Consider the following 22,303-nt stretch of genomic DNA (forward strand, 5'->3'; position numbering starts at 1 on the left):
ATAGTAGAAATCGAATTCTAAACATTTAAGGTCATCTCTTACTGTAGAACGACAGAAGCAAAAAATAAGTCAAAATATGTAACAGATATATAATATTACAACATAATATTCTATCTTAAATGCATTAATATGGAATCTATTTGTATGTAGTAAAATAAAGCTTAAAGCTAGTGTTTATGTAAATGGCATTAGAAAGAACAGTAATTTCCTATTTTGAAGTGTTGAAGAGAAACAATTTCTAATATTGATTCGCTTCAATTCAATCTATATTATTACATAACAGGAACTCGACTAGACTTAAAGACAAAATTAACAGAACTGACATTCCATTATATATTTCTAAAGCGAAGCTAATAGGATTTTTGGATATGAAAGTCGGTTAATTCACATCTATTCTAGACTTCGGAATATTGTCTAATTTGCGTTTATCACACATCTTATTTTTCGTTGATGTGCATCCTGCTCTTAGAAACGAATCTGAAAATCTGCAAATGTTAATTCTTCGCAAGAGGTCAACTGAGTCATTATATCTTCACTTCAAAACATACTATAACATAACATAACAAGAATGCTACTTGCCTTAACTATTATCTTACCTCCTATACATTTCTAGGAATATGTTTGGTTAAAAGCAACCGCGTGGAGACCGTGTATATTCCGTATGTGGTTAGTAGGTGGGGCTAATTTCAATACACGGTTAGTAGTGGTGTTACGTCCCTTTATAAAAACAACACGGTGGGGGGGGGGGGGGGGGGGGGGAATCTTAAAGGTTTCAACAGACGAAAAAATTGATGATGAACGATTGAAATAAATTCATAAAACACATTTAAAGCTAACAAATTGTTATTGTTGGCGTTTGTTTTTTGTATTATAATAGACCAATAGAAGTAGGTTCTTAATACTAACGGTATTGAAGACTTGATCACTTTGATGGGCCACTATTCCTAAAAAATACATGGTTAGTTACCATATAGGGTTAGCAACCATATGGGGTTAGTAAGAAGTTACATCCCTTTCAAAACAAAAATAACATCTGAAAGGTTTAAACAGACGAAGAAACTGATAATAAACGATTGAAATACTTAGTACAGTCATAAAACAAATTTAAAGCTAACACGCTGTTATAGTTAGCATTTGTTTTTGTAAAGACAAATGGAAGTAGGTTCTTAAACATGTTAAAACTAAGAATTGAAGTCTTTTAAACTTTGATAGGTCGTTAATCTAAATACCACATGTGAAGATTGTCGGTAAGATAAATTCGTTACACGGTGTGCTAGTGACCTAATACGATATATATGGGGTCAGTAAATTCCATATGGAGATTCGAGCTTCGCTCTCACTCCATATGGAATTTACTGACCCCATATATATCGTATTAGGTCACTAACACACCATGTAACTAATAATATCTAACGAACTGACATTCCTTTATACAATTATATTTTTCTAGAGAGCAGAGAATGAGATATTTTTTACGAATGGTATATCTACATGATCTAACCGTTGTCAATAAACATGATTTTTATTTTCAATCTCGACTGATTAAAATCAGATCTTTCACTCTGCTTAGACTTTTGTCTCGACAAAACATAGAGAGTGAGATCTAGTTTTAATCAGATTGGCTCTTCTTCCCAAATAAAGGCTCATACTAAATATCTGACTATAAAGAAAGTCTTACAAAGCTGATAAGATTAATTAATTTGTCAAATATTATATCCCTGGTTTTAAAATGTTTAGAAAAAAGAATAACTAAATTACCGAACTCCAAGGCAAATTCAAAAAGGGGAAACTCATAAAAACTGACAAAATCAAGCGCTATCAATCAACGGAACAAGTGAAAAACAAATGCCATATTCCTGACTTGGTTCAGGCATTTGTCGACGAAAATTACATTTCTAAAGTGAAGCTAATAGGATTTTTCATCAGTGGAAATAAATGTCGGTTAATTCACACCTATTCTACATTTCACAAATGCATGTTGTCCAATTTGCATCATCATACATCTAATTCTTGTATTTATCGTTGATATGCAAACCCTGCTTTTAGAAACTAATCTAAAAATCTGCAATTGTTAATTCTTAGCAAGAGGTCAAATGATTATCGTATACCTTCACCTCAATATATACTTTTACATAACAGGAATAATACTTGCCTTAACGAATACCTAATGGAACTGACATTCCATTATACAATAAAATATTTCTAGAGTGAAGCTGAAATATATTTTTTTAAATGATAATAAGCCGTTGTCCATAGACATGTTTCTTTTTAATATTTTTTCACTAGGCTTCGTTAGACATATTGGTCTCAACAAAACCGAGTGAACGATTTAATCTTAATCAGATTTGTTTGCTCGTCTTCCCCCAAAAAACTATGAATGGTACTACTAATATTTGGATTTAAAGAAAGTTTTAAAACGCTGAGAAGATTTATAAATTAGTCAAATATTCAATTGAAACGCCTATAAATGTTTCTAAGTGTTGATACATCTGTGGCTTTCAATGTTTGGATTTGAGCGTCCCTGATGATGATAAATCAAGAAAAACGCTTCGGACTCACGAAATTTATAAGGGTTATTTTCACCATTTAATACTGTTTTGTCATTAAACTCTTATTATGAGGCTTGTGTGGCAGTATATTTTCTGACCCCTAAAACGATATGAAATTTACTTTGAATAACATTTATTCGTACTAATGGTATGTCCCACCTTTATGACATCCGTATTGCAAAATGTTATACTAACGTGGATTAAGCAAACTATCTGTAACTATGATATTGGTGATTCTGTCAATTTTTTATATTGACTTTGTGTTTAGATTAGAAATACAGAATGTATAAACTGCTGTAGAAATCGGTAATAGATTCTTTAGAATTAATGCCAGTCAGTTCAGAATTAAAACTGACGCCAATTAAACATCTGCTCCTAAAATATGTTTACCTTTGTGTAGACATTTGTAAAATAATTTACTTTTTTATGGGCTAAATGTTTGAAAACAAATAAACATACGACGATGTCTTGAATAATTAAAAGGTGTCATCATTCACACATTTGTGCACATAAATATGAAGGGATATTAGAAAAGAGATCAAAATTGTCTATATTAATTGTTAACTATAGTTGCTTAAATCCACGTCATTTGGACTCTTTTGGATGTTTGTCTCATCGGCAACCATATCCCATCTCTTTATTTTATCTTCGTAAGGAGAAAACTTGTTTATATAGTGTCTATTCAAAACCAGAAGATTGTAGTTCATCTGTTGTTGGAAATTTTCTGTCATAAATGTACTCGCTTAAATTTTATAGGCCAAGTGGTTTTATTTTTGAATAGTTTCAAATTTTGGTGTCCTATGGCATCGTATTGCTTACTGTAGCGATTGGGATTTGTTTATTGTTGAAGGCTCTGCGTTTTCTTACAAGCCCTAGTTACTGCTTGAATTACTGAACAAGTAAAATACTTTAAGTGGTGAACTGACATTACCAAACGATAAATCTTTCTTTTCAATTATAAAAAGTCGACACAGGAAAACATTTCAATGCGCTGTTATATTCCAAAATTATCAGTTTTAAAGATATTCGATTCAAACTAAAGAAAATTAAAACGCAACGTGATAATATTTAATCAGTCGTAAATCTTTACAAATAGAACATGTGAAAAGAAAAAAACCTCTAATCAATGGAATTTGTTGCATGTACAAATTCTTCAAGGCTAAGTTGACCTTGGTTTATATTTGTTAGTCTATTTAGCCTCTTTCCGGTTATTATGTTATCCAAAGCTTTTACGTTTTGACTTTTGTATCATGTGTTAATATCCTAAATGTATAATATGGTGTACAATTTGTGATTTTAAAACTTGTACAGACGTTTTGTCAAATTTATCATTACTTTGACATCTTCCCTTTTTCAAGTTTCTCCTCACTAGTCTACCAGTTTGGTGTCTACTCATTAAATCAACCGACCGTGTGAGCTAGGGCTTTATAGCCAGTCAAGGTAGTTAAACAATCCCGTAGCCGTAGCCACTTAATCATATACAGTAACCAACTAAGTAACTAACATTAAACATTGTCCTCTTTGGCATTATATATTTGTTAATGAGGACACCAGATTTGGGTTAGATTCTATTTAGATTTATCTGCTTAGAACGTAAGTCTTCAAAATACCTGATGATTTGTAACAGTGTTTTGTATGATGCTGTAACACGTAGTCATGCAGAAGGACAATGAAATACTGTTTTATTTGTTTTATCCAAAAATATACAGAAATTCGCACAATACTGAATGATTTGTACAACATTCTGTAGAAATTAAGTTTGTACAACAATACAATTGTACACATCATTTATAATTTTCATATTCAGGACAGAACAGTCCAATTGAATTTATTAGTTGTAGCGCTATACTAAAGACAAAACACAACAAAGAGAACAGGCAATTCAATTGGAGATGGTGTCAATAATATACGGTCATGAATATAAAAGAACGTAGAAACTGAAAATGTACAGTCTGTGGTATTAAGTTTTTTATTCGAGCGTCACTGATGAGTCTTTTGTAGAAACGCGCGTCTGGCGTATAAATGTTTTATCCTTGTATCGTTATATGACGAGTTTGTCGTCGCATGAGTATATTTAGAACAGAGAGTGTTTTGATACATATCAGTTTAAAAAGAGCGTATAAACTGCAAAGAAAATATACTTAAACGGTGACGATAAGGGGAGTTTTAACGACCTTGACTACCCATGAACGTCTTGCACGGTCGGATCTGGCTTACGCATTTTTGGACATTTGAATAATTTATTTTTACCTTATGGTATACTTAATCGTGACCTGGAGTCGGTTTCACAAAAGTACTTACGACTAAGATTGATCGTAAGTCATGAACAATTCAGTATACTTACGGTAAATCAATATTAGTCGTAAGTTTTTTTGTGAAACCGACTCCTGATGTTCTATATATGTTTCAGTACTACTACTGTCCAGATTGTTTTAAGATTTCTATCTCAAGATTTTAAAAAATGTATCAAAAATTACATACACAATAATAACAACAGTACACAAAGAACCTATTTTCCATTGGTAAACATTTTTAATAACGCGTAAGAATGCAAAAAATAGACAAATCTTTATTATGGTGGTTAAGATAGATAACAGAATAAAAATCAATATATTTTCCTCGAAACAAAAAATAAACAAAGCAAAAGGCGTAGTAGACTTCAAAACAGTCGTAATATACAAATGCTTATGTAAAAATATAAAAGCAATCATGAACTATCTTTAAGCTTTTCATTGGAAATGAATGACAACTTAATCTTTTATATATAGAAAGCCATCTACACGCAATACCTGCAGAATGACCAAGAAGACTTAGTGCTAATCGGATGAAAGTTCACGCGATAACAATGTAAATGGTATTTCTTTCTGGTTAATATCTTGATGTAATTAGGTATGGTGTACTCTTGGGAGGAAATGTTCTGTATCTTCCGAACGGACCTGACTTGCAAGTAAATCTCATAAATTTTTTTTTTTTTTAAACTTTCCGGTAGATTTTTATCTAGTCCATCCGTGTGCTCACATTTTGTGACTATTTAGATTTGTAGTATTATTATACTATTTTTTTAAATGTTTGAACATTTGTATAAGTGTGTATTTTTGGATTCTGAAATTTTATTTTTGAAATGGACAATGTAGGAATTTCTATATACTGAAATAGTACTCACACTGTATTGAAACAGTACTAGAACTTTCAAATATGTCAGTGTAAATTTTAGCAGTACGTAAGTATAACAGAAGGTACAACATCACATTTCTGTTATATAATTGTTCAGCTCATATACAAGAACGGATGAAATTGTACATAAAGTATTTAAGTACATTTTAGTAGTTTACCGTATTACTCCCAAGCAATTCCATAATTAACAAAAAGGCTATCGAGTCTCACAGAGGTAGGGTCAATTTTCCCTGAATTTAGTTTACATCAGTCTTTTACGCATTACTAATATAGTCTTTCAATCTTTACTTAAATAGTCTTTCAATCTTTTATTAAGTTCACAGTATCACATCTCCATTTGTACTTTGATGGTTTACTTCCGAGCTCATGTTAAAATCAGCCATTTTGACCATTGTTTGCAAATTTTAAGTATTTATCCAAAAATGTGTAAGGACATTCTTAAGCCAAAACCAACAATATGTTGGAAGTAAAACTGTATATTGCAATGATGATACAAAATAATTATATAATTTTGGTTAAAGACTTTTCTTAGTGCCAAGTTCTGCAATAAAAATGCAAACTTTGCACTATATATCAAAATCAAAATTCATGTGCACGTGTTAATTTTTTCAATTCGTATTTTGTCGCAGCTTCACATTTCCTACCCTATATGGCAATAATAAGTTTAAGGAGAATTTCTATTGTTCAAAACAAACGAATAAAAAACAGAATATGTAGATAATACTATTATGTTTATGAAACATTTGCTCTTTGCATTATTATTGTTGATTGAATGGAAATTAAAAAAAAGAAGAAATACAAAAAAAATCAATTCAGCTATCAGCTCAGATTAGGACGATACAGCATCCCTTTCATAGCATATATCAACTTAAAATAATCAGATTAGCATAAGTACATAACGTAAGACTGAAGTTAGATTTCATATGTTTGGTATTAAGTTGTAAACGCTTCTTCAAAATCGACTATGTGCAATTAGTTGTTTTCCTCGTACAAATAACCTGTATGAATACGCAATGGTAAGTAAGAATCTAAAAAAGCAAACCCAAACATATACCTTGTCTGAATTTTACCATATGTATTGTCGCTTTTAATGGTGAATAGATGAAAAAAATAATCATATATCTGAAAAATTCAGAAATCCATACTTAAATGTTTTTCAATAGTTAAAACCATTTCTGTCACAACAGCGAACAGTATTGTAACCCCACCCATCCCCACCGTAAGATTTATGTTGAAAAATCTAAAAGGAACAGGTTATATATTATTTAGAAATTAAATGCAGAGTAAAATCATAACACGAAATTCGTGAGAGACATATTCAGCATATTCAATAAAGATAAAAACATTTAATCAATATAAAAACACTTACTAAATTCTCTATTTGATGCATGAGACCACATATTCATATCCAATAAAACAATAGATCTTACATATATGTCCCCAATAGTAAAACGTAGTAAGACATCCTATTGAGTAGTCCCTGTGGTATTGAAAAACCTATTCTGATTGACTGATTTGATGCAAGACACTTTCGTTGGGAAAGTCGTTAATTCTAATGACAAGTGTGTGTTTCAGACATAACATATATAGCTGTTGTTTTCACCAGAGTGGAGATAATTGCTTTGAAAATATGGAAACGGATTTAGACTTGAATCTAGATCTGACACAAGCGCTGTCAGCAAACGAATCTCTATTTTATGGCAGATGTGACAGTTCTTTATAGTTTGGTTTTCCCAACTGTTGAATCAAGTATCCAGTAATTAGCCGGGTAAGATGACAATTTACTTAGAATTCAGAAAATCAATAAATGATTCGTTGGGGAAATAATGGTTTTATTTTGTTTTTCAAAAAATATTCTCTATTCTGTTTATTAATTTGATAGCTTTTGCACAGCTTTTACCTGTCGCAGTATGACATCTGTAGCATATTAATTCGTCATGGGTTGTTTGTGTAGTTTATTTATCCATTTTCAAGTTAAAATGTGGCGTATACTTTTCTACAAGTTTCAAGTAAAGATATTTTTTTTTTGAATTTTCAGTTAGGAGTTAAATTCATCATATTCAACTATAACACAAACATATATCCCCAGTATTTGAAGTTCTCAGTTGACATAAAGGTTAGGAGATTTATTGAGAAGACACCAGAGCTATTATAGACGAAAGTCATGTGTCGAATGTTTCAGTAAATACAAAACGATTAATCAGCCTGGTACAATGGGAAAAGGCATCCGGTTTGGAGCCTGCATACGACATTTTACCGGTTTGGAGCCTGCATACGACATTTTACCGGTTTGGAGCCTGCATACGACATTTTACTTGTTTATTCTTATATATAAGGGTCTGGATGGGGTTTAACGAGTAGAGAATTATAAGCCATGATTGCATAATATGCCAAAAAAATGAATAGATGAAACTATGCTAAAAACAAAGAAGACAAATGTGGAATGCGAAAATATAAAAAAATGGAGAATAATGGTCAAAATAAATAAAGAAAAGAGAAAAAATTGTCCAAAATATTAAAAAATAAAGAAATGGAGACCACCATATTCAAACCCTCGTGTGTGTATGAATTTGATAGTTCGATCTCCAAACCAGAATTTGAGAATGGTTGATTTATATTAGTAAATTGACGCTGAAATATGCCTAACATCAATACTTAACTGCGCATTCAAATAATATCTGAAATCAAAGATAATAATTGTGTTGCCAATAGTGCATATCTATGTATAATCTTTTATTATACTTAGGTTCGCCTGACGGCGACAAACGCTACGCCACTTCAAAAATATATCTGCAAGTTCATCACCTGTCAACTGATGACAGAGTCTTTTAAACTTTCATGACTCGATTGTCCATTATCAATTGGCAGATGTTCTCCAATGCTCCGCGAGGTTCGATAGAAGTCTGTGTATTATAGACAATAGAAATAAAAAAATAAAAAGATGTGGTATAATTGCCAATGGGACAACTTTCCACCAGAGACCAAATTACATAGAAGTTAACAGCTATAGGTCATCGTAAGGTCTTCAACAATGAGCAAAACCCATAACCACAGTCAGCCATAAAAGGCCTCGAAATGACAAATGGAAAACAATTCAAATGAGTAAACCAACAACTATGTATTGTAGAAATGAATTATATTGGGTATATTTCGATGAGACAGCAACCCAACAGCACATAATATTTAAAATAAAAAGAGGTCAACATCTTTATCTGGACAAAGTCGGACTATCTGGACCATGTATTGTTTTTGTTTGTTTGTCTTTGCTTGTATGTCTGTTTTTTCGGTTCGTTCTGAACATGCATGAAATATTTGCCACTGGACGTTTCGCAACCAACAATCAATCAATGTTTTTCTGTTGGGATTGGTGGTTGATATGGTCTCACTCTGTGGTAATGTAAAGTAATATTAGAGATTTTCTGTTATCCCGTGTTCTGTATTATAGTATAGCGGTCTACAAACATGTCATGTGTTTTTACAATAAGACAAGCTGTAAGTTTTCTCAAGTTATAAACAGTTGTGAATAAATCTAGCAGAGAACATTAAGACCTGTTCTTAATTTCCCTAAATGACCAATACACTATTTAGAATAAAGTCAACCATTGAAAAGATTCCTAGCGTGGGACAGACACACGAACATGTGGTTTGTTTGTTGCTTCAGATGTTTCATTTTTGCTTATGTATTTTGTCTATAGAGTGTCTATATGCCATTTTGTTTTTCTTTGTTGAAATAGATTTTTTTGTTTTTATTGTGATTAAGATTATAATACAATGTTGACTGCTGTACCCAAATTTTTGACATTTTTACCTTTTTTCTCTGTTTGTTTTGCTCACACATTGTTGTCAATATAATAGAATTCTATGTGACTGTCATACAAGCGAGAGGTTTAGCAAGCTATAAAACCAGATTTAATCCACAATTTTCTACATGAGGAAATGTCTGTACCAATTCAGGAAAAAGACAGCTGTTTTCCATTCGACTCGTTAGATGTGTTTGAGCTTTTGATTTTGACATTTGATAAATGGCTTTCCGTTTTGATTTTTCCTTGGAGTTCGTTTTGGTTATAAAAAAAATGGTGGATCGTGGGATATACGTCAATACAACAGCAGCCAAACAACAAAATAAGATCAGAATAGACAGTTGGTTTATCTATTCTTCTTGTAGGAATTTATTGAAAACGATTACACAGTGGATATCTGCACACACAAAAGAACAGACACAAAAACATTTTTTTTACAATCAAAAGAAACAATGCAGATGACATACGGAGATCAGAACTCCTCATTTATTCTTTACAGTAGAAAAAGAAATGCATCGTTGAATTGTTTGTCAATGAATTAACGTGTTCAGTATAAGGATTGATATTACTATTCGTGATAATGGGCCCAAGAGGGGCAATAAAAAAACAACACTGGTTTGGCAATTGGCAGCAGTCGATATTGAATATTTTTGATAAAGATACTTCCAGTTTTATGTCTGCGACTGTGCTTTGTACAATATGTATCACATACTATCTATGATACACTAGAGCATTGTTATGTCTTTTGAAGACTTTGCATCTGGTAAAATTTACTGTACAGGATTTATCTTCGAAAAAGCTTATTGTTGGTATGCTTCACAAAATGTCATTGTTTATATTGCAAAAGCATAATAGGTGACGAACCAATCAAATCCATTGTTTATTGATGTTGACATTTCAGCATTGCTTTATGTTTTCCGAAACATTGTAAAATGTCATGTAAAACGCATGACAGCCATTGTTTCATATATATACATTCTGTTGAACTAATCGAATAGAAATTAAAGCATTTCATCAATTGTAATCTTATTACTTGGAAAATTACAAATGTAGAAATAGATTGTGGCAACAACAACAAAAACACGTTCCTATATTTAGTGCTTAACAGAATACTTTTTTTTAATTCCAGATTACATTAATACACTCAGTCTACACTATGCATATGTCTAGTTGATTTAAGATATAATTTAAATCATGTTCCAAACTGAACAAACTTATTTTTTGAAAGATTGAAAACGTTCCTGGTTACATAAACTTCAGCATCGTAACAGCGTTCACATGAGCAAGAACGTAAAATGGCAACATCCGGCCACCACAGGATTTCATACTCAAACTCAATCACCAGTGGTCCCATTAGAAATGAAAGATGGAAGGTGAATGATCGCTGCTTTTAACATATTTTTTTGTTTTTTTTTTTGTTGTTTTTTTTTGTCTTCAATTTGCGTTAATATAATGACCATGATTAAAATTGAGGAGGGTTGAGCTCTAACAAAAAACAATTTAACCCAGCGACATTTTCATGTGTTTTTCCGAAGTCAAGAACCTTGTTAGTAGTTGTTGTGTTTCATATCGTTAAGTTATTAAATTATGATTACATTACATGTATTTTTCACGAGAATCCGTTAGTTTGATTGGCAAACAACAATCGCGCGTCATTCAAAAAATAACCTTCATATCAAAATGAAATGTTACATTCGTGATGACAAGTGCTTCCACAAAAAAGTGCACAAGAACAGAAAAAAAAAATTTGATAATTTTTTTTTTTTTCATGGTCTTCGCATAAAAATGTAATTATAAGAAATGAATGCTTCTTTTAGTAATTTGATAGGGTTGATCGTGCACATATTTTTAGAATGAAGCGCGGAAAAAATGTGCTTCGGTCAACACTTTTATATTTTTACACCCCAATAAAATTATAAAAAGAAGCATTCATTTCTTAAATAGTTCCGTTATTTGGAGAATTTTATGTTAGTTGCAAAAATTTGATTGATAGAAAACATAAGGTCCCTGGTAAATAAATGTTCTATATTTTGCATTTAAACTAATGGGTACGTAATAATGTCTATGACCTTCCATATTTAATTTGAACATGTAACGATTGATACAGACAAAAGCTGTAAAATTCTAGACTTGTACAAGCAGGCTTAGAGCTATGATTACCAAGACTTGCATGAATTGGTAAAGGCAAAAGCTATGACATTCGAGATTTGAAACAAGCTAGAGCTATGACATTCCAGATTTGGTACAGACAAGAGTCAGGAAATTGCTGACTTGGTACATGGAAGGACTGTGATATTCACGACTTGGTTAGGGCAAAGGAAATGATGAACTAGTTGGATTAGTTTTCAAGGTTCCAAAAAAGATTTTTGACAATCACATGATTCACAAACCCTTGCATACATACACATCTAATAAAAGCCAAGTTGTTTTGAATCCGACATAATTGACAACAGAAATTGAATAAAAAAAACAATAAAAACTGGGCGGAATAATTCAAAAACTCTTAAGTAGAACAGAAACTGACAATGACATGGCTAAAAATGAAAGACGACAAACAGACAAATAAGTCAAGAAGACACTACATATGGTAAAATAAAGACTGAGCAACACGAACCCCACCAAAAATCAGGGCGATCTCATGTGCTCCGAAGGGGTAAGCAAATCCTGCTCCACTAGTTCAGTACACTTAAAATGACAAATAACTTTTGCATTCAGGAATTATTGTCATGAATTGATACATGTGTACCCTATGATGTGTTAACATGCAGTCCCTTCGCTTCTATTATTGTACTCGGTCATAAACAATCAGTTAGTTTATTCCAAAAACACAATAACATTAAACTCCAATTATAACCTACTGCACTAAACATGTCAAATATTACTGAATTAATTATGTTACATCAATTATTTCCACACACAAAATTCAGTGAGTACAACATTTCAGAAATAAATTATCAAAAATCATTTTTCAGATTTGTGATCTTTCCGACAAAGCATTCTACGTTTGTCTGTCATATATGAAATCCCCATTTCTTTCCTTTGATTCCTTTCATGAAATACAATTTCGTCTTCTACAATTCAAAGCTACACATATAGTAAAATTTATTGATTTAAAATTAAAACTGTGAATTACCAAAGACAGCATATTATATATCCCCTTTCATTAATAATTGATAGATTGTACATGAAATTATAAAATAAAATCCGACGATTCATCTGTTTATAAAAGAATTCGATTTGTAACAATACACAGTCAGTGGTTTGACCGAAATACCTATGTCTACGTCTAGTAAAGTATTTTGTGTTTTTAGGGGGGGGGGGGGGCAATGAATATCCTGGCCTGGTAAGAGCTGAACACAGATAATCTTACATAAGACAGGATGAAAATGAATGACCTGCAACACACAAAAGTAGGAAGCAATCGTACAACTAACTTAAACTGTATGTGGGAGTTACTTACTATGGTCCTCGTATAGTGTGTACCACATAATGTTACTGTCCGACTAACAAAATAATCATTTGTCTATAGATATAGTCATTGTGATAAAATTATTTGTAAACTAAAAATTTTATAAAGTTCCAATTAAATTTTCCAAATATCGTCAAAACCAGCATGAAATATAAATGTATAACGTAAATTTGAAAGCTTTGACATAAACGGTCCGGTAATAACAGCCTCTCTGTTATAATGAAATATCACGTCATGAAAATCAGTCAGGGCTAATCGGAGATTACAGATTAATTTATAAAACCTGTGACACACAAGTAAAATAATTGATACTAAATGTTCATCTATATAAAAGATCAAGTGAAAATGTATTATGCCTCACACAAAAGAAGATCGATTTAACGATTTTCATGTATTTTTTTCATTCTTTTAAAGAGGGTATCAGATAGGATAATTGCATGTTGCATATTTTGACTACTTGATATATGAAAAGAAAGGCAAAGTTATTTATACGAAGAAATATGGTTCACTTTTTAAGACTAAATTGGATTTTGGGGTACAAATAATCAAAATGAAATTCATATTCAGTAAAAAGTCAGGAGTTTGGATCCATTTATAGGATCTTCTAAACTATGATTCAATACACATCTGCTTTTATCTCTACTCTCTATCAAATATCCAGATCATAGATACGATAGACGAAAGACATCAGTATATGTTTTGTATCAATTAAACCGTGACTTATTTGTACAAAGCACATGTTGGCAATTATTCATCCAGTCAAACAACCATTTATTTCAATTTATCATATTAGAAACAATTCCAGGCTGCCCAGACGATCCTTATTGAAATTCATTTGTCGATCTAGAGGCTAAATTATTCAAAGAAATTTATTATAGGAATCCTATTTCATATCAAAATTGGATTTTTTTTTTCCGAAAAGGAAACTTGACATTTAAAATATATTTTCTTTCATTTTATTGAAATGGTGGATTGCTGTCTAATGAGGTTCTCATAGATCTTTTATTTAAATAAATAAAATAATTATCTCCGACCATTTTTCAGTTTTAAAATTAACATCCTTAAATCAAAATTCAGGTAGAGACTATGGCAAAGTATAAATGTTTGTAATATTCATATTAGTAGTATACTATTGTGCCAGGCAACAAATGACAATATTTAAAGGAATGCATCGCCAATCATATACCTGATTTATAGATGTCTCCCAAATATGTTGAAATTCAATAAAAGGGAGTCATTCAATGAAACAAAGTGCACTCTTTAAATTTTGTGCGTCCGAGGCGCTTCATCAGGACGCTCAAACCTAAACATTTGAAAGCCATATTAGACGTTTTTTTTTTTTTTGGGGGGGGGGGGGGGGGGGGGGGGTTCCTTGTATACCTTGATTTTTTAAAAATAAGGAGATGTGACGAGATTGCCAATGAGACAACTATCAGTTAGAGTCCAGATGATGTGTAAGCAACTATAGGTCATACGACATTTTACTTGTGTATTCTTATATATAAGGGTTTCGATGGGGTTTAAAGAGTAAATAGTTATAAGCCATGATTGCAGAATATGCAAACAAATAATGCATAGATTAAACTTTGCAAAAAAAAAAGACAAATGTGGAATGCGAAAATATAAAAAAAAATGGAGAATAATGGTCAAAATTTAATAAAGAAAAGAGAAAAATTGCCCAAAATATTAAAGAATAAAGAAATGTAGACCACCATATTCAATGGAGACCACCATATTCAAACCCTCGTGTGTGTATGAATTTGATAGTTCGATCTCCAAACCAGAATTTGTGAATGGTTGATTTATATTAGTAAATTGACGCTGAAATATGCCTAACATCAATACTTAACTGCGCATACACATAATACCTGAAATAAAAGAATGATAATTGTGTTGCCAACAGTGTATATCCATGTATATACTATTATTATACTTAGGTTCGCCCGACGGCGACAAACGCTACACCACTAAAAAAGTGAATCTGCAAGTTCATCAACTGATTACAGAGTCTTTTAAACTTTCATGACTCGATTGTCCATTATCAATAGGCAGATGTTCTCCAATGCTTCGCGAGATTCGATAGATCGTCTGTCTATTAATAGACAGGCATGGGGCGAATAACATTGCAATGTAATGCATTATATTACAATTACTTTGACCAAACCATGCATTATATTACAATTACAATTACATGCATTTATCAAAGTAATGCATTATATTACAATTACTTTTGCAAAGTAATGCCTTGAATTACACATTACATTTGAAAATTCTATTAGTGAATAGAAAAATTAAACATTTTGAAAAACAACTAGAAGTCACAAAAGATTCTAGCATATGCAGTAACTGTTCCATGAATTGAATATAAGTATACATGTAAAAAGTCTATTTAATTTGACTTTTACATTTTTTAATTATATTAACTTAATGTTGACTTTACTTTTATAAATATATTTTTTGTTGTTTTTTTTTAATTTTAAACGAAATATTTAATTACTGTGAATTACTTTCCTAATTATAAAATAAACATAGACCTTAATTAATGAACAATTGTCTAAATGGTGAAAATATTGATTGTTAAACAAACTAATTAGTGTTTTATAACAAAATTTAATTATCTTTTATTTAAGCAAAACAAAGATATTCTTTGGTCTTATGACAACAATACAGCTATGCTTTTCATATATCAATCTTTTTATGCAGACAAATGTATGAAATAAGATGAAATAAAGAATATATTCTAATGATTAATATATTCTTAGTTAATCAAGAAATCTTAAATTTGGTTTAGTTAAAACTCCAACAATATGTTAAAGATGTAGTATGTGAAAAAAGTAATGACATGTAATGCCATGTAATGCATGAAATTACACAACTTTTTGCTAAAGTAATGCATTATCTTACAATTACATGTAACGCACAAATTGCTGCATTACACATTACATGCAATTACTTGGAAAAATGTAATGCATTACCATGCATTACAATTACAAATTTGCATTACCCCATGCCTGATTATAGACAATAGAAATAAAAAAATAAAAAGATGTGGTATAATTGCCAATGGAATAACTTTCCACCAGAGACCAAATTACATAGAAGTTAACCACTATTATAGGTCACCGTACGGTCTTCAACAATGAGAAAAACCCATAACCGCATAGTCAGCCATAAAAGGCTTCGAAATGACAAATAGAAAACAATTCAAACGAGCTCGAGTAAACAAACAACAATGTATTGTAGAAATGAATTATGTTGGGTATATTTCGATGAGACAGCAACCAAACGGCACATAATATTTAAAATTAATAGAGGTCAACATCTTTATCTGCACAAAGTCGCACTATCTGGAGCAGGTCACGTTATCTGGACCATGTATTGGTTTTGTTTGTTTGTCTTTGCTTGCATGTCTGGGGTTTTTTTTCGGATCGTTCTGAACATGCATGAAATATTTGCCACTGGACGTTACGCAACCAACAATCAGTCAATGTTTTTTTTCTGGGGGAGACGGGATTGGTGGTTGATATGGTCTGTGGTACTGTAAGGTAATTTTAGAGATTTTCTGTTATCCATTGTTCTGTATTATAGTATAGCGGTCTACAACAACTGTCATGTGTTTTTACAATAAGACAAGCTGTAAGTTGACACAAGTTGTGAAAAGTTGTAAATAAATCTAGCAGAGAACATTAAGACCTGTTTTCAATAATTTCCCTAAATGACCAATACACTATTTAGAATGAAGTCAACCATTGGAAAGATTCCTAACGTGGGACAGACACGCGAACATGTGGTTGGTTTGTTGCTTTAGATGTTTCATTTTGGCTTATGTACTTTGTCTATAGAGTGTCTATATGCCATTTGTTTTTCTTTGTTGAAATAGTTTTTTTTTGTTTTTATAGTGATTTAGATTAAAACACAATGTTGACTGCTGTACCCCAATTTTTGACATTTTTACCTTTTTTCTCTGTTATCAATATAATAGAATTCTATGCGACTGTCATGCAAGTTAGAGGTTTAGCAAGCTATAAATAAAGGCAACAGTAGTGAACCGCTGTTCGAAATTCATAAATCGATTGAGAAAAAAACAAATCCGGGTTACAAACTAAAACTGAGGGAAACACATTAAATATAAGAGGAGAACTACGACACATAAGAAACACAACATTAAAATGTAACACACACAGATACGAACTATAATATACCAATGGCCGTTTTCCTGACATGGTACAGGACATTTTAAGAAAAAAATGGTGGGTTGAACCTGGTTTTGTGGCTAGCCAAACCTCCCGCTTTTATGGCAATGTTAAATATAACATTAAAATGACAACATTAAATGACAGAACTACAATACAAATAAATGGGAGAACATATAGGACAGAGAAACATACGAATAATAGCTAACAAAAGGTACCAGGTTTAAAATTTAATACGCAAGACGCGCGTTTCGTCCACACAAGACTAACCAGTGACGCTCAGATCAAAAAAGTTCGAAAGCCAAAACAAGTACAAAGTTGAAGAGCATTGAGGACCAAAAGTTCCAAAAAGTTGTGCCAAATACGGCTAAGGTTATATATATCTGGGATAAGAAAATCCTTAGTATTTAGAATATTCATACTTTTGCAAACAGTAAATTTATAAAAAAAAAATGACTACATAATAGATATACATGATAACACCGAAGTGGTGACTTACTACAGAATAAAAACGGATACATAAAACAACATAAAAATTCACAGCCGAGTTAGCCAAAGAGATCAACGCAAAAAAAAAGGTGACGTCTCATTTGAATTTCTGATATTTCTCAAAAATAGGATAGAATTAGGATAGAATTCAAGATTTGGTTTAAAATACTAACATTTATTAATAACAATGAAAATTACAATAGTAATTAATATAAAATGTGGTAGTAATTAGATAATTAATAGTATTATCTAGCTATGTCGGTGTTTCTTCTATATCAAACTGTAAACCAAATGTATCGTTTAAATTTAGTTGACCCAAACTAAAATTAATGAACTGGGTGTTTAATTATCTTTACCATAACACACGAATACAACAGAAAAAAATAAGATTTACAACTACAAAGGATAAGACATTTGACAAAATCCGATGAGAATAACAAATATAACATCAAAACTAAATATATGAATTTTGGATAGAAAAGTACCGTGACACGTCTTATAGCAATGCGAATTCACACTAAGCAAAACAGTCACAATCGGGAATAAGTCACGTTCGGTAATTAAAAGATCAGACGACGAAATGTCAAACCACAATCTAACACGTGGTAAAAATGTCCTTAGTTAGTTTGGACAAAGACACATCATATGAATCGACCAATTCGTGATGGTGACCGTAAAATTTTTAATCTGCCCTCCTCATAACTTTGTTGAAGCAGTTTCTGCGTTAGGAGCACACTCCTGTATATGAAGTCCGTATAGTGTGAACATGCACGAGCATAACGTATCAACTGAGATATGTAAACACCATACGAAGGGGCAGAGGGTATGTTACTGCTGAGAAATGGGAAATTAATAATTGGGAAGTTGAAATCGTCCCGTTTATCATAGATGTTCGTGTGAAGTCGTCCATCTGTGTCAATATTGAGGAAAAGATCAAGATATGAAGTAGTCCTTCTAGTATCAGTAAATCCAGATTTAATCCACTATTTTCTACATAAGGAAATGCCTGTATAAATTCAGGAAAAAAAGACAGTTGTTTTCGATTCGACTTGTTAGATGTGTTTGAGCTTTTGATTTTGACATTTGATAAAGGACTTTCCGTTTTGAATTTGCCTTGGAGTTCGATTTTTTTTTTTTTTTTTATATATATATTTGTTATTTTACTTTTGTCCTACTAAACGCTCATTTCGTTAACCAGACGATAAACATCTAATATAAAAAAAATTGTGGATTGTGGGGAATACGTCAATAAAACAGCAGCTAAACAACAAAATAAGATCAGAATAGGCAGTTGGTTTATCTATTCTTCTTGTAGAAATTTATTAAAAACGATAACACAGTGGATATCTGCACACACAAAAGAACAGACAAAAAAACATTTTTCCTCATTTATTCTTTAAAGGAGAAAAAGAAATGCATCGTTTAATTGTTTGTCAATGAATTAACGTGTTCAGTATAAGGATTGATATTACTATTCGTGATAATGGGCCCAAGAGGGACAATAAAAAAAAACAACACTCAGTCTGGTTTGGAAATTAGCAGCAGTCGATATTGAATATTTTTGATAAAGATACTTTCTGTTTCATGTCTGCGCCTGTGCTTTGTACAATCTGTATCACATACTTTCTATGATGCACTAGAGCATTGATATGTCTTTAGAATTCCTTTGCAACTGGAAAAATTTACTGTACAGAATTTATTTTGGAAAAAGCTTATTGTTGGTATGCTTCACAAAATGTCATTGTTTATATTGCAAAAGCATAATAGGTGACGAACCAATCAAATCCATTGTTTATTGATGTTGACATTTCAGCATTGCTTTATGTTTTTCGAAACATTGTAAAATGTCATGTAAAACGCATGACAGCCATTATTTTATATATATACATTCCGTTGAACTAATCGAATAGAAATTAAAACATTTCATCAATTGTAATCTTATTACTTGGAAAATTACAAATGTAGAAATAGATTGTGGCAACAACAACAAAAACACGTTCCTATATTAAGTGCTTAAAGAATAATTTATTTTTAATTCCAGATTACATTAATAGACTCAGTCTACACTATGCATATGTCTAGTTGATTTAAGATATAATTTAAAACTTATTTTTTGAAAGATTGAAAACGTTCCTGGTTACATAAACTTCAGCATCGTAACAGCGCTTTATTAAATATCACATGGGCAAGAACGTAAAATGGCAACATCCGGCCACCACAGGATTTCATACTCAAACTCAATCACCAGTGGTCCCATTAGAAATGAAAGATGGAAGTTGTATGATCGCTGCTACTAACATATGTGTGGGTGTATAATATGTTACCTTCAGAATCGAACACTATCATGAATTTTATTTCATTGCGGTTAGTGACTTAAGACTTGTCGTTACATTCTAGAATTGACTAAATTATTCATGCTTTTATCGCTAATATGATGTAATCTTTATAAGAGAATATGCAAACATAAAGTCAATTACCTAATATGCACATGTTTTTGAGTTGATATCATCGAATGATTACAACCCGATTAAAATATTTGAATCAATATTGATTTGTCTTATTTACTTTAGAAAACAGTACAACTCCAACACATAATGTTGACTATTTTTTAAAAGTGCAGAATTATTCTTTGATGCGGTATAATTTTGGTTTTTTTTTTGTTTTTTTTTTTTTTGTTTGTTGTTTTTTTTTTTTTTGTCTTCAATTTTTGTTAATATAATGGAGAGGGTTGAGCTCTAACAAAAAAAAATTTAACCCAGCGACATTTTCATGTGTCTTTCCGAAGTCAAGAACCTTGTTAGTAGTTGTTGTGTTTCATATCGTTAAGTTATTAAGTTATGATTACATTACATGTATGTTTCACTAGAATCCGTTAGTTTGATTGGCAAACAACAATCGCGCGTCATTCAAAAAATAACCTTCTTATCAAAATGAAATGTTACATTCGTGATGACACGTGCTTCCACAAAAAAGTGCACAAGAAAAGAAAATAAAAACTTGATAATTTTTTTTTCATGGTCTTCGCATAAAAATGTAATTATAAGAAATGAATGCTTCTTTTAGTAATTTGATAGGGTTGTAAACGTGTTGATCGTGCACATATTTTTAAAATGAAGCGCGGAAAAAATGTGCTTCGGTCAACACTTTTATATATTTACACCCCAATAAAATTACAAAAAGAAGCATTCATTTCTTAAATAATTCCGTTATTTGGAGAATTTGATGTTAGTTGCAAAAATTTGATTGATAGAAAATATAAGGTCCCTGGTAAATAAATGTACCATATTTTGCATTTGAACTAATGGGTACGTAATAATGTCTATGACCTTCCATATTTAATTTGAACATGTAACGATTGATACAGACAAAAGCTGTAAAATTCTAGACTTGTACAAGCAGGCTTAGAGCTATGATTTCCTAGACTTGCATGAATTGGTAAAGGCAAAAGCTATGACATTCGAGATTTGAAACAAGCTAGAGCTATGACATTCCAGATTTGGTACAGACAAGAGTCAGGACATTGCTGACTTGGTACATGGAAGGACTGTGATATTCAAGACTTGGTTAGGGCAAAGGAAATGATGAACTAGTTGGATTAGTTTTCAAGGTTCCAAAGAAGATTTTTGACAATCACATGATTCACAAACCCTTGCATACATGCACATCTAATAAAAGCACAAGATGTTTTGAATCCGACGTAATTAACAACTGAAATTGGATAAAAAAATGAATAAAAACTGGGCGGAATAATTCAAAAACTTTTAAGTCGAAGAGAAACTGACTATAACATGGCTAAAAATGAAAGACGACAAAAAGACAAATAAGTCAAGAAATCACAACATATGGTAAAATAAAGGAATTCAGGAATTTGTGTCATGAATTGATACATTTGTACATGTACCTTATAATGTATAAACATGCAGTCCATTCGCTTCCATTCGTATACTCGGTCATAAACAATCAGTTAGTTTGTTCCAAAAACACAATAACATAAAACTTCAAATATAACCTATACTGCACTAAACATGTAAAATATTACTGAATTAAGTATTGTACATCAATTATTTCCACACACAAAAGTGAGTGAATACAACATTTCAGAAAAAAATTATTAAAAGTTATTTTTCAGATTTTGCAGACAATGACAAACGATTTGTGATCTTTCAGAAAAGCATTCTACGTTTGTCTATCATATATTAAATCACCATTTCTTTCCTTTGATTCCTTTGGTGAAATAAAATTTCGTCTTCTACAATTCAAAGCTACACCAAGAGTAAAATTTATTTATCTAAATTAAAAAAAAACCTGTGAATTACCAAAGACAGCATATTATATAGCACCTTTCATTAATGATCGATAGGTTGTGAATGAAATTGTAAAATAAAATCTGACGATTTATCTGTTTATAAAAGAATCCGATTTGTAGCAATACACAGTCAGTGGTTATCAATCTGACCGAAATACTGTAACAGATCATATGTCTACGTCTTGTAAAGTATTTTGTGATTTTTAGGGGGCAGGGGGGTTTGAAAATGAATATCCTGGCCTGGTAAGAGCTGAACATAAATAATCTTGCATTAGACAGGATGAAAATGAATGATCTGCAAGACAAAAAGCAGGAAGCAATCG

At 31.4% G+C, this 22,303-nt stretch overlaps 1 protein-coding gene across 7 annotated transcripts in view; it reads right to left on the reverse strand.

Moving 5' to 3' along the window:
• LOC127734821 (ankyrin repeat and death domain-containing protein 1A-like) overlaps positions 1-22,303 on the reverse strand; it is a 162,458-nt gene that overhangs the window by 111,411 nt on the left and 28,744 nt on the right. The gene's annotated exons all lie outside the window — the stretch shown is intronic.

The sequence above is a fragment of the Mytilus californianus genome, unplaced genomic scaffold, assembly GCF_021869535.1.
Source record: "Mytilus californianus isolate M0D057914Y unplaced genomic scaffold, xbMytCali1.0.p SCAF_3, whole genome shotgun sequence".
NCBI lineage: Eukaryota > Metazoa > Mollusca > Bivalvia > Mytilida > Mytilidae > Mytilus > Mytilus californianus.